Genomic DNA, 15,185 nt, shown 5'->3' on the forward strand with positions numbered 1-15,185 from the left:
AAAAAAAATGCTTTTTCTCTTTTATAACCTTGTAGGAAGCAATTACTTCTGTATCTCCTAAGTCCCACATTATGATTAATATATTCTTATTTAATTATAAATCTGTAGCTGATATTCTCAGGGCTAAGTACCTAAATTTAGAATAAAATTCTCAAAATCTTATACATACTTTAGGAGGCTGCCTTCATTTTGAGTTTTAAGTCTTACCATCGGTGTTTAGGATTCCTTCTCTGTTTAGTGGCAACTTAGACTGGGAAGCCTATTTCCATCTCCTTCCTACTTGTTACATAAAAAGTAATGAAAAAACAGTGGGAATATTGTTCTTCTTTGTTTAGTTAGAGTGTCTTTCAGTCACTGATTGACAAAGATCAAGTATGATATGATGATTATGTGTTCATCAAATTGTTGTTGCTTTGACCAAAATACCCAGTGAAAACAACTTAAAGGAGAAAGGATTCATGTTGGCTCATTGAATCAGTAGTTTTATTCCATGGACTCTGTGTCTACTGCTTTGAACCTGAGGTGAGTCAGATTATCATGGTGGGCAAGCACCATGAGAGTTAGAAAGCAGAGCACAAGAAAAGAAGCAGGGACAAGTTATAGTTACTAAAGGCACAGTGTCAAGGATCCATTCCTTCATCTGGGTCCCACGTCCGACCATTTCTACCACACTCAATAATGTCTTCAAGTTGTAAATCCATGAATGAGGTCGGAGCTCTTATAACCCAATAACTTCCAAGAATCCATACCTCTACACATTACTGTATTGGGGAGAAAACCATGAATACTTGAGACTTTGAGGGAGATTTCAGATCTAAATCATAATACTTATATCCACAAATTTCAAATTTGAAATTCAGCTTCAACTCTAGTCCTATAACTTGGAACAAGATGATGTAATTAACTTCTCTTGGCTTCAGCTATCTCTTTGACAAATGACCAAAATGAGAGGTTCCCTCTGAGCACGTACTGCAGATTAAATTAGAGGATAAGAAGCAAATACATACTATTATTTCCCAGATGTTAAAGATTTCTTGACCTCCAAATGACATCTTCTTCAGCTTACTGGAAACGTCTTCACTAATATTTAGCAGATAATTTGGCATTTTTCACCTAGAAAACAGAAGTCTGGAAAATTTATTTTTTTAAGTTAATTAACCATGAGATAAAATAATAAGTTTTCTGGACCTATTAGAGCACTAAGATTGCAGAGCAACCAATTAGTTTGAAATCTAAACAAACATGAGTTTCTTCCAAGAAAAATGGAAAACTGAACACTGGGTCACCTGTAGCTGAGCAAGGAAGGAACACTTTAGCAGTTGATGGGTAAAAAGAATTCATCTAAAAATTTAAAAGTATTTCTTTTTTATTTATTTATTTGTTTTGTGGTACTGGGGTTCCTGGAAACCCTTCTACCTCCGGGCTACACTCCCAGAACCATTTTATATATTTTTTGGAAACAGGGTCTCTTAAGCCAGCACAGCTGGTTACGAACCTGCGCGATCCTCCTGTCTCCGCCTCCCAAGCCCGGGATTACAAGCGTGCGTCACCACACCTGGTGTTTAAACGAATTTCTAAAGGTGAAGCTTGGGGTAACGTGAGAGTAATAAATCCTGGGTCAACTGATATAAGGGAAATTCACATTTATTTAAGGCTTTTCTCCATTGGCCTTGTAATATTTTTTATTTATAATGTCCCCTGAGACCTCATAGAGTATAGGCAGCCATGTTGGAGACAGGCCTTGATTAATGAGAATGAGTCCCCAAGCTTGTGTCCTTGGGGATTATATATGATTATTTATCCCCTTGCTCTCTCTTTACTCTAGCTTCCATGGTATGAGAGCTCTGTTGCAACATAAACAAAAAAAACTATTACACACTCCTTGGACTCAAAGAGCACACAGAGAGAAATCATTGGTTAGAGAATCACCAGAATGATATGAAGTATGATAATTAACATGTTAAAGGCTCCATAGGAAAGATGCTAATGTGTGTATAAAAATAAGAGATTCTTGTACGTGTGGATTAATGAAATCAAATGCAAATTAGAGAATAAAATTGTCAGAGAAAAAAAATCCTTCAGACAGGAATCTCCAGAACTTAGCAACAGTGATTAGTCAAGATAAATTGAAGTAAAAAAAGAAAGAAGGATGGTTAAAAAAAAAAATACAAGAAAGAAAAAAGGCCAGTTAGGCAGGCGTGGTGGAACACGCTTGTAATCCCCGTGCTTGGGAGGTGGAGACAGGAGAATCACGCTGGTTCAAAGCCAGTCTTATAGGGTTAAGAGACCCTGTTTTCAAATAAAAATAAAATGGGTCTGGGAGTGTAGCCCAGAAGGAGAAGGGTTTCCAGGAACCCCAGTACTCCCCTCCAAAAAAGGCAAGGAAAGCCATTTATGAAATCTGCAGCCAAACAGAACAATATTTGTAATTAAACCAAAACATAGAGAAAGAGTGCGGAAAAAATATGTAAGGAATAATACTTTTTCAAAAAAAAAAGAAAAACTAAGAGGAAAACAAATAAATAATAAAATGAAAATCTAAAAAGAATAATGAAATTTATCAAATTTTAGATTCAACAATCCAAAATTTATAAGCCATAATGCAATGGAATAATTTTGAAAGAGGGGTCATTGAAATCATAATTTACATGCATTGTGATTATATATACTTCCAATATTATGAAGTGAGGGTTCATTCAGATAAAATAGTGTCTGCCCCACTGGGAAATTTAAATACTGTTATTCAAAAGAATATACCATAGCCGGGCGTGGTGGCACACGCTTGTAATCCCCGCGCCCCGCGCTTGGGAGACAGAGACAGGAGGATCGTGCAGGTTCGAAGCCAGCTGTGCACGCTGGCTTAGGAGACCCTGTTTCCAAATAAAAATGTAAAAATAGGTCTGGGAGTGTAGCCCGGAGGTAGAAGAGCTTCCAGAAACCCCAGTACCACCAAAAAAAAAAAAAAAACATAATATACAATATATATAAACATAATATACAATGCATATACAATATATATACAATATATTATATATACAATATATATATACATTATGTTAATATATTATGCACTTAAAGAAAATATAATTGCGTGTTAATATTAGACAAGTTAGATAGCAGAACAACTGATATTAGCAGAGGTGTAGACAGCTGTTTCATAACAAAACGATTTCAATTTACCAGGAGGATAAAATAGCCCTATGCATGTGTGTATATAAATGACTAGCCATGGAGTTTCAATATACTTGAGACAAAGATGCATAAAAGCAAAAGCAAAACAGAAACATCCACAATTGTGACTGGTGATTTACAATACCACTTTCCGTAAGTGAAAAACCAAATAGACAAAAAATGTCTATGCTATGAACCATCATCACCTACAGCTATTTCAAAACCATTGAGAACAAAGCCTCATTCCTCTTTCCTCATCCTCCCACTGATTGCATAGCAATACTGCTCACTGACTAAATCAGGCAATACTCTGAGAATTATAGGTGATCGTATCTTAAACACACATACTTCGCAGCCAGTTAGCCAGTACTGCCTGGCCCGCTTTTCAAATACATCTTGAATCTTGTTAAGAGCCTACAACTTTTACTCCAACTAACCTGGTTTCATTTGCATCAATGTGACATCATTCTGGCAGGTGTCCTTGCTTCCTTCCCATAGGCTACTCACCAGCTAAGTGATCTTCATAGAATACACATCAGAAAGTTTCGTATTCCCACTTAAAATTTTTAAAACCTCTCTGTGGCCCACGTGATCTGGACTCTGATCATCTCTAAGTCTCCAAAGCCTACAGTTCTCCCACTTCATTCTTCATTCAAACTATCCATCCTTTATTTTTCTTAAACTATCACATTTTTCTTTATTACAGCAATCATAGATACTTTGTCTTTGGATTTGAATATTCTACCTACCAATTTTCACAGACCTCTAATCCTTTCCCTCTACCACAACCACTTTTCAGTATTTATCTCGAGTTTTTCCCCTGCTTCACCTTCTTTATCATCTATATTTGTCTTAACTTCTGTTGATTCTTATTCTCCTTGACTAGAGTGTAAGTATATGACTCTCTCCAGAACCACGTTGAGTTTCTTCATCAATACCTCCAGACCAACATTGCTACATAGAAAAAAGTCGTGAATATTATTGAAATTACTAAAAATATATGAAATTGAGTATTTCCAACATTTTTTTAAGTTTTAAAAACAAAGGAGATATGATTAATAATAAAATTCTAAAACAATTTTACTTTTAAAATGTCTTAGTTATGATTTTATTTTTATGAGGTTTTCACCTTATAAAAAAGATGATTTTTCCTTTTATTTAGAGCTATGAAACTCATTATTTCCATTTTATTACCTTAACTGTCATAGAGTTCAAGTGACATATTTTCATTTGCAATAATTATCTTCAGTCTAGGTTTTAAAAAGCGTTGCAGAGTTCTTATCTCATGTCAGTGTTTTAAAAACTATTACATTAGTATTTTTAATTTTAAAAAGCTTCTGAAAGAATAGCATGTACCTATTTCTGTCACACAGACTAAATGGCTTATATACCACTACACGTTTAATATCTGATTGTGTTAACCTGCAAAGGGTTCTAAGGGTTCACACAACGGAAGAAGTCACCACTGCTAAGATGTACAGGTTTTTAAATAATGCTGCTGCATTATTGTTATTCACAGATTTCAAGATCGCTTTAAAAAAGAGAGAATAAAATGTAAAAAATTCTCTCTAGAGTGTTCTCCAAACTCTTGGGTTAAACTTGGTTGTCATTGCCTGAAGCAGAAGAGCAATTTAGATGTCTAAAATTACAGTATGGTTGTTTGAAAGATTTAGTCAGATTTTATTTTCATTCTTGCAAAAGAAATAACAAGTACATTCTTTTTGACAAAATAACACTTTACACATTTTTTGACCTGATCTGATCCCAGAGATACATACATACAATCAAAGAGGAATGCAAACAACGTCAAATATAGTTGCTATGAATGTGTGCAAATGCCTCTAGCTATACTATGATCTAATTTTTAATCTTGCAAAGAAGAGAAAAATCTTATTTCGTTTTATGGTGCTGCTTCTGAAGAGATTTCATGGAGGCCTTGACATTTCTGACCAATAATCTTACAATTGAGATTTTTTTTGTGTGGAATTCTTTGTACTTGTTTTCCTCTTTTATAATATTTTAAAAATATTGTATTGTAAAATAGATTTTGACATTGTTATATTATGTCAAAATAATTATGTTATATTATGGCTCTGGATGACACACTTATAGTTTAAAACCTCACACATTTGTAATCTCAGAGGTTTTACAGGTCAGAATTCAGGGCTTGACTTAGAGAGTCCTGTGTTGAATCTCTGAGGCTTCAGTCAGCCTGCTGGGTGATTTCCCTCTGCAGCCAGGAACTTCCTTCTAGGTTCATGGGGTTGGTGGAAGAATCCAGATTCTTGCTGCTATAGAACAGAGGTCCTCTCTTTCTTTCTGGCCACTAGCTGATTTTTTTAAAGATAAGATGATCACTCCAGCTCTTTTTCAAGTGATGGTTCCAATCCTGTATGGTGTGCAACTTGTATCTATAAGAAAATATTCCAGAACCTTGAGAGAGTGTTCATCAGGATGTCTTAAGCCCCATACACAGTTCATATCCTGGAGGGATATATGGACACTAAACATAGACAAGTAAGTAGTACATGTTCTAACATTAGGAACTGAAGATTCTGTCTGTCTATATCAAATATGGCCGAGTGAAATGATATCGTACTTTACATAAGCAAGCAAAAAAAAAAAAAAAAGCTCTTGAACAAAGGCATTCCCATGAAACTTGCATGATCCACCTGCATATTAACAAAACCTACTGAAGGCATGTTCTGGAAGTAGACAGCAGTGATTACAAACCACCTGAGGAAGAAGATATGTTGCTATGTTTTAGAAGTGTTAACCTGGGTGGAGATAAGTAAGAAGCAATGAAGCAGAGTGAGACACAGCGGTCACACGGTGAGGGGCTTTATGACTATGGTTAGGAAACTTAAATATTCTGAGTGTGAATAAAAGCTTCTGGGAAATTTTTAATAAGGGAATGCACTTATATTGCTTATGTGATTGCAGTGTTAGTCCTGTTTCTAGAGGACAGTAATCTTTGAGAGCAAGATTGGCCATAGATAAATGTCATAGGAAGGTATTTGTAATGGTTTGGATTTCGAATGACCCCAAGACCTCAAGGGGAGTAGCCAGCCATGTTTGAGGTAGGGCTTGGTTCAGGAGAGGTTCCTGGAAATGTGGCCTTGGGGATGATATATGGTTCCTTCCTCTGCTCTCACTCTTGCATCCAGCCTCTGTGATATAAAACAGATCTCCTCTCTCTCTCTCTCTCTCTCTCTCTCTCTCTCTCTCTCTCTCTCTCTCTCTCGCTCTCTCAGTCTCTCTTTCTTCCTCTCTTTCCTTCTCTCGTTCTCCTTGTGTCTCTTGCAACAATGCCCTGAGCTTCCCAGGCTTGGATTGAACTGTGAGAAACTAAATTTTCTTTTCTTTAGGTTGTGTTTGTCAGGTTTATTTGGTCACAGCAGAAGCAGTGACAATGTCAATCAAAACACTACCTTAGTAAACAAGAACAGTATTCATTGAAGGTAGAAATGGCATTGGAAGTAATCTGCAGGAACTGCTGCTATACTGAATGCTGAGGGTGAAAGCAAGAGATAAATGTCTCTGAGTATTTTTAGACTAAGCTGGAAAAATAATAGGATCATTTACAGAAATGAGGCAGACTGCATGTGCAGGTTCAGAAATAAAATTTATCTAAAAATCTGCATTTACAAGAAGCCAAAAATGCTTACTAACATTTCAACATTTAAGCTGATTTGTCAAATATCCCTTTCTCCTTAGACTCTAAGCCCAGGTGAGAAAGAGAAGCTGGGTTCCACATTTGGAAACCATCAGTATCTAGATGTAGGTAAAACAAGAGAGGTATGACTAAGTCTGGGACATTTCATCATAAGATATCTGTAAGTAGAGCAACTAACTAACTAAATAACTAAATAAATAAATGGCTGGAAATTATTTCTAGTTAGGAAAAATAAATATTCATGGATAGTGAATAAATGAATGAAAAAGTTTATTTGTGATGTCCATGAATAAAATACGATAAAAATAAGAAATAAAGGCCAAGAAATAAAAATAATTTAAGAAGGGACTCATCTACATCAGCAATATTTTATGTGTTAATACTGAATCCTAAAGGAATTTTAGAATTTGTCAAATAATTTTTAAAATTTTTTTTTAAAATTTGGAAAATGTTTCTGTTGTTTGATAATTAATTGACAAAATTGCCATTATCTTTCCTAAGGAAAATAAATACCAAGCCTTACATATTATTAATTTAATCTTCAGGAATTAAACTTGGTTGAAACTATGTTAATAATTACATTATTCTAAACTTTAATTCTATTTTATTGCTAAACATAATTTTTCACAGGTTTTATATTAGCTCAACTTTCCCAAAATCCAGTAAGTTTCACAATGAAGAAAAATTGCAGACAAATCTATTGTTTCATCTGGGTAATTTAGAACTAACTCCATAGCTATTGAAAAACTTCTCCTTGACATCATTTTAAGGAGCAAAAGCATAAATTCTAGAATTTATTTGGTGACCTTCCTTGGCCTGGGCTATAACGAAATGCATTTCTATTGAAGAAAACAAAAGAATGGGCTTTTCCACTAACGTTGTATTCTTTAGAGACTTATTTCATATAAAGACACAATTTGCTTTTAAATTGAAACTCAAAGAAATCGCAAAAAGATGAATAGTGCAAAAGTACCCGGCAGTGTTTCACCTGGTTCTATGTCTAGATAGTGAAAAAGTGAAAGCAAAAAATAAACAAAGAAAAAAACCAACACACCCTCTTTTCTGCCTGGTCATGAAAACTTAAAGCATTTACTTACCATTACATACTTGACCATTTTAAAGCTCAGGCCAGTTGAGTTATTATCCCAAACACTTTAATTTTCAACCAACATAATATATTTTACCAATATTAATTAGATGCCCTAAGGCAAAAGAAACATTATATGAAAGTTTCCATTTATCAATTAATTCCCTAATGTACATGATGTACATTCACAAACGTATAAAATTTAATCAATAAGCCAAATATGAGAAAAAAAGAGGGGGAAGAGAGGAGTGGAGATTGAGGAAGGGCTAAATAAGTGATGTGTGCATTATGCCTCTATTATCTTGTACCCCATTAAGATGTATGACTATGATGCATCAGAAAAAAAATAAAAAAATAAAAAATAACCAGAAGTATCATATTTCCATCACAATGCCAGATTCTCAGTAATTCTTATTATACTTCCAGTTTTAAGAAAAAATAATGAAAATTAAAGTTAGAATGAATGAAAGTAGACATTTGGACATAAAACAGAGTTTACTATTTAAACATGCGAATTAGTTTAAGGCAGGTTAGTTAAGCTCTCTTTAATATTTAGATTATAGAGTTTACAGGAATACAATCACTAGTAAAGACACAGTTGGAAACCAGATAATAGCACAGTGTGGGATTTGAGTGGGGTGCAAACTAAGCTTGGGGAATTCTTCTCCTGTTGCCCCCGCACCCTGCAGTCTGGAGAACCAAGTCTGTAGCTCCTGCTGTTGCTGCAGAAACATACTCCAGACCAGAACGTAAATTGGCTTTTGTACAAATAGTCCCTTGGGCTTACTTCAAAGGAAATCTGTGTGTAAGAGAAATAGCAGATGAGGAGTGGGATAAACTAACAAAATCTAAATAAAAAGGGAACCCACATAAGTAATGAAAATATGAGTATAAATGTGTCAGGTGCAAGCTTAGATCCAAGAAAACAAGGAAAATGTAAGACCAGCTCTATTAGACCCAGGACTTAAGGAAAGTAAACAGATGTTTTGTATAACCTGCATTATTAAATGTAGAATATTTAAAATCTCATCTAGTAACATTGTGTTTTATTTAGGGAAGGAAAAAAATCACAAACAGAATAGGCTCTAGTCAAACTGTCCTTCAGTACCTAAAAACAGAGGAAAAAACAAAACAAAAATCTTTAATAAGCAAGGAACTGAAAGAGGAAAAACTGATAAAATGGAGCCATCGGTAGTTTTCTCTGTTGGTATATTAAACAAGGGATACTATTGTAGATGTTGCCTAACCGTACTAAGCAGAATTAAGGATATTAATAAACAAGTGTGTGTGAGAGTATAATGGCATATACAAGAATATGCCTCAGGGTGCTTTGAATAAGTATGTGTATGCATTGGTGCGTGTAAGTTCATTTGAATGAGTGTGTATGTGTATAAGGGCATATATAAGAATATACTAGCCTGGCATGGTGGCGCACACTTGTAATCCCAGCATTTGGGAAGCTGAGACTGGAGGATTGCAAATGAGATCTTGTTCAGCTGGGCTTGGTGGGGCACACTTGTAATACCCGTGCTTGGGAGGTGGAGACATGAGGATTGCTAAGGTTCGAAGCCAGCCTAAGCCAGCCATGCTGGCTTAGGAGACCCTGTTTCCAAATAAAAAGTATAAAATAGGTCTGGGAGTGTAGCCCAGAGATAGAAGGGCTTCCAGGAACCCCAGTACCACCAAAAAAAAAAAAAAAAAGACCCTGTTTCGAAATAAAGAATAAAAAAAAAATTGGGCAGGGGTGTAGCTCAGAGGTCGAATGCCTCTGGGTTCTATCTCCAAACCTGCAAAAAATAAAAGAAAGAAAGAAAAAAATATATATACATACTAAAGTGTGTTTTGAATAAGTATGTGTATGCATTGGTGTGTGTGAGTCTATGTGAATGAGTGTGCATGAGTGTGTGTGTGTGTGTGTTTCACAAACTCCACCTAATCATTGACAAACCATGATTGAGGGATATATTGAGTCCAGATATTTCCTGGGACAGACAGTTGTTTGCATGTATGAGGAAAGAGAAAAGAGAACAGGGAAAGTATAAAAAAAAAACAAAAAAAAAGAAAACAATGAAGCAAATAACGTAAAAGATCAGAACAGAGAAGACATTAAAAAAGGAGGAAAGAGGAAATAAGAGGAGCAGGTGCAGGGGAAGATGATGGAAGAGGCAGGTGAGCATAAATGAAGAAGGGGCAGGAGACTGGGAAGGCTGCTTGGTAGACAGATCCCCCTTCATCTGTACATCTCTACCTGGAGAAGAAGAAAGGAGGAATTAAGAAGAACCTCACTGTGGTCTCAAGGCATCTGTGACGTCTCAGCACCAGCCTCCCTGTGACTGTTGAAAGACTCCAGGCATCCCTGAGGAAATGCTGAAAATGGTCACATTCAAAAGCAACATGCCGGGGCGTAAAAGAAGCAGTGCTTCTGCACAGGTCTACCTATTTTGCTACTAACTAAAGGGTGAGTCAAGGGTTTCCCAGCAGTATGAAGATCACCTAGGAGTTTGTTCCAGAATGTGTAAGTTCATGCCCCAGTCCAGACCCTCTAAAGCATTTGCATCTTAACAAGGTGTCCAGTTGATTTGTATGTACACTGAAGATTGAGAAACATTGCACCATGCTGGATGAGTCCCTGGGGTTACATTAGTATTGCTTTACATTCAGGTAATGAGTAACTGGGCATTGGGGCACTGTAAAACCTACCTAATGTCTAAGTCAAGTGACATTCTAGGGTAGGTTGTAATTCTTTGTAATTCCCTAGGGAACAAGGGGCTTATTTTACCAACTACACTCATGGGTTACATTACTCGGGAAAATAAATGCTAATTTTGAAAGGTGGTAGTGAGAATTTATCATCAACAGTACTGATTGGCATTTATCTTATTCTTTTATGCACTATGATATTAATCTAGGTTTTATTAACAATTTACGTTTTCAGTAGAAATATCTTTGTCAAGAAAATTTTTTTTCTAGAATTGAATGGATGTTAGAACATCAGCATGTGACTAAAGACATAAGTATAGTACAATTAATTTTTTAAGAAGAATGACATATTACCTGGTTAAAATCTGTAAAATCACTTTCAATGTGATAGAGAGTATAAAAAATATCTCATTATCATGACCAGTTTACATACTGTGGTCTCAGACCCAACATAAAATCACACAATTATCCTTTTATTTTTACATGATTACATAAAAATATTTAAGTCTACATCTTACTAAGTAACTTATAGATTAATAACCTAAAGAACTTAGAAGGTAGGAGCACTTCCTATGTTCTTGAATAGGCAGACTAAATATCATCAAGATGGCCATCCTTCCAAAAGCAATCTCTACTAAAATGACATGGTCATTCTTCACATATATAAAAAAAATCAGACTTAAATTTATTTGGAAGAAAAGAAAAACAACAGAATAAACAAATTAATTGTCAGAAATAATAATCATGCAGAAGGGATCAAAATACCTGACTTCCAACTATACTACAGAGATATAGTAATAAAAACAGCATAGTTTTGGCACAAAAGCAGACCCATAGACCAATGAAGTAGAATAAAAGATTCAGAAACAAATCCACAGACTTATAGCCAATTGATTTTTTATAAAAAGTCAAAAACATACCAAGGGGGGAGAAGACAGCTTCTTCAACATATGGTGTTGGCAAAATTGATTATTTAATGCAGAAAGATGGAAAGGAAGTTCATTTTCTCAGCCTACACAAGAGTCAATTTAAGGTGGATTAAAGACCTGAAAAATATATAAAATGTTTTGTGATTATTTGAAGAAGGTATAGGATCAACACTTCAATATACAGGCATAGGTAAAACTCCTCAACAAGACACCAAAGGTGCAAGAAATTAAAATGAGAAGTAATACACGGATTGCATTAAACTTAAGAACTTCTTTGCAGCAAACAAAACTATCAATAACCTCAAAAGAGAATCAACAGAATGGGGTAAGATCTTTGCCAGCTACTTCTCTGATCGAGGACTAATCTCTAGAATATAAAAAAAAAAACCTCACCACCAAAAAGCAATTAAAAATGGGTGAATGAACTAAAGAGGCCATTCACAAAAGAAGTACAAGTAACCAATAAATAATGAAAAAAATATTCAGCATCACTAACAATTAGAAAGATACGAATCAAAACCACCTTGAAATTTGGCATAACCCCAATTAGAATGTTAATCATTAAAAACATAAAAAATAATAAGTACTGGCAAGAATGTGGAGAAGTAGAAATTCTAAATCATTGTAGGTGAGATTGAAAATTAATGCAACCCCTTTGAAAACAATTTGGAGAATCCACAAAGATGGGAGTTAACCTATCATATGATACAGCTAAACCAATGCTGGGTAAAAGAATTGAAACCACACTACCATAGTAATGAATGCACAGCTATGTTTATAGATGCACAGTTAATATTTGCCAAACTATGGAAGCAGCTGAGATGTCCATCAGGAGATGAATGGATTACAAAATTATGCCATATAAACAAAATAAAGTTCTACTTGGCATAAAGAACAAAATTGTGCTATCTGTAGGAGAATGGACAGTACTAAAAACATTGTGCTAAGTGAGATCAATCAGCTACAACATGTGAAAGGTCGGGTGTTCTCCCTTACATACAGAAGCTAGGGAGAAATTGGGACATAGGGGAGACTCCAGACCAAGGAAGAGAAACTTTAGTGGAATGATGGGGACCTAACATAGGGATGTATGAGGGGAGAGGAAGACTGGGAGAGGGAAACACCTCAATGGACAAGATGTGCATACACAAACTTAACCAAGGCAATCAATGAGCATGGAGGGATGGGGGAATAGAGGGTGTGGGGTGGGAACTGCGGGAAGGCTCAATAAATATTGTGTGCATGTGTGTCTCTATTACTCTGAACTTCATCAAGATGTGTGATTAAAATGCACCAATAAAAATATAGTTATGGACTTTTCATTGGTTATTTATTTGGAAATCAGAATAAGTGAGTTACTTGATCAATCTCCATAGGTTTTCAGTATGGAATTTTTGTAGCCAGCTTCTAATACACCTGTGTATTTTTTTTTAACTAGACATTTAGAAGGGACAGTTATAGGTGAAAGAACAAATAAATTTTGCTCTGATTTTTAAAAGAAACCTGATAAAAATTAATATTATATAACAGTTTTGTTTTTTTGAAGGCAATCATATCTTCACAATCTGAAAAAATAAGTAGTGGAGGTCATATTTTCAGATAATCATCTGGATCCATAATATTAATTACCACTTAGTAATATAGGAAGTGAGAATTGGTGGAAAATGGAAATTTTATTCTCAAAGAACAATTCTCAACTGCTGACTGCAGCCTGAACATTTTGTGACATGTGTTATGAAATGAAATTAGATATGGAGAAATGTCAGCTGACAGTGAATTTTATACTATCACTAATTGAATTTCCAAATTCTTTTAATTTGCTTCATGCTTTAGAGTACAGCAGTATTCAATAAAAATGATGCTTTTAATTTCCCTTTCTTACCTAAAGCTAATTTGTCCCTATTTGTATTACCATTTTATTTCTGGATGATACCATACTTTTATATAATTTTTATAGTTTCCTTAATCAGGGTCAAAGATACATAGAACTGTTGCTGAAGACATACAAATTATCCCAACGTTATATATTTGGGGATTGTTTTTCAGAAAGAGGCAGCTGCTTTCCAGTGGAGGGAAGTGTAGAAATGGCACCTCACAAAGGGAAAGAAAAGAAGAAAGAGCAGGTCATCAGCTTTGGACCTCAGGTGGCTGAAGGAGAGAACTCATTTGGTGTCTGCCACACCTTTGCATTCTTCAGTGACGCCTTTGCTCGTGCCACTGATCTTTCTGGCAAGAAGCCATCGATCATGTGACTGGTGGGATAAAGGTGGAGGCTGAGCAAAGTGAATCCTCCCTAGGGGCTTCCATGTTGGCTGCCCAGGATATGGCTTAGCGGTTCAGAAAGCTGGGCATCTTTGCCCTGAATATCAAGCTCCGGGTCACAGGAGGGAACAGGACTAAGACCCCTGGTCCTGGGACCCACTCTGTACTCAGCACCCATGCTTGCTCTGGTATGAAGATAGGGAGGCTTGAGAATATTACCCCCATCCCCTTTGACAACACCCACAGGAAGGGGGGTTGTTGTGATCGCCCTCTGTGAACCAAATTTCTCAGATTATTTTCTGTTAATAAATTGCCTTCATGAAAAAAAATAAAGAAAAACCCGACTAACATGGAATAGATTATAGAGTTTTACATTTGGATATTTAGAAAGAAAATATAAGTAGAACTAAATATCAGTATAAAATATGTGTATGAATACATGAAAATGAATATATTATATATGTGCATACATATACTACTTGCTTTGAAAGTAAAAATTCTAAGGATCAGATGACAAGGAGCTGCAATAGGCTGTGTTAACCATGCTATATTCATACTTTTACATATATTCAGATGTAGCTCCTCCATCAATCAACCTGTCTTCTTCCTCTCCTATCCTTCCATTCTAGCTTTGCTGAGGTTTTCCTCCAGTGTCTGGAGTCCCTTTGGCATTCCTAATGCTCTCTAGTTTGGGCATATTAGAGAAAACATATGTCCCTTCTCTTTTCATGCTTGGCTGATCTCACTTAACATAATGTTCTCCAAGTCTTTCCATCTTCTCACTAATTACATGATTTTGTTCTTCTTTATAGCTGAGTCGAATTCCATTGTGTGTATTTCCCATAATTTTGCAATCCATTTGTCTGTTGATGGAGACATAGGTTGGTTCCATATTTTGGCTATTACCAATTGTACTGCTATGAACATGGGAATGCATACGTAGCTGTAGTTCTCGGATTTCAAAATCCTTTGACAAATACCCAGAAGTGGTATAGCCAGATCATATGTTGGATCTATTCCCAGTGTTCTAAGGAATTTCCACACTGATCTTAATAGTGGCTGAACTAGTTTGCATTCCCACCAACAGTGTAAACTAGTTCCTCTTTCCCTACATCCTTGCCAGCACTTATTGTTATTTGATTTCTTTATTATTGCCACTCTGATTGGGGTTAGATGGAATCTCAGTGTAGTTTTGATTTGCATTTCCTTGATGGCTAGGGGCCAACTCATATGCTGGAGAAAAGACAACCTTTTCAACAAATGGTGCTGGGAGAACAGGCTGTCCATTTGTAGAAAGTTGGAACTAAATCCTCACCTCTCACCATGCACAGGAATCAACGTGAGATGAATCAGACTTGGA

General features: G+C 35.7%; 1 pseudogene across 1 annotated transcript; it reads left to right on the forward strand.

The window, feature by feature from the left end:
- Positions 1 to 13,647: 13,647 nt before the first annotated feature.
- LOC308276056 (small ribosomal subunit protein uS11-like) lies at positions 13,648 to 14,102 on the forward strand (annotated as a pseudogene). Its single transcript has one exon. The product of its transcript is annotated as a small ribosomal subunit protein uS11-like (transcript).
- The last annotated feature ends 1,083 nt before the right edge of the window (positions 14,103 to 15,185 follow it).

Source organism: Muscardinus avellanarius (genome assembly GCF_963383645.1).
Source record: "Muscardinus avellanarius genome assembly, chromosome: 17".
NCBI classification, from domain to species: Eukaryota; Metazoa; Chordata; class Mammalia; order Rodentia; family Gliridae; genus Muscardinus; species Muscardinus avellanarius.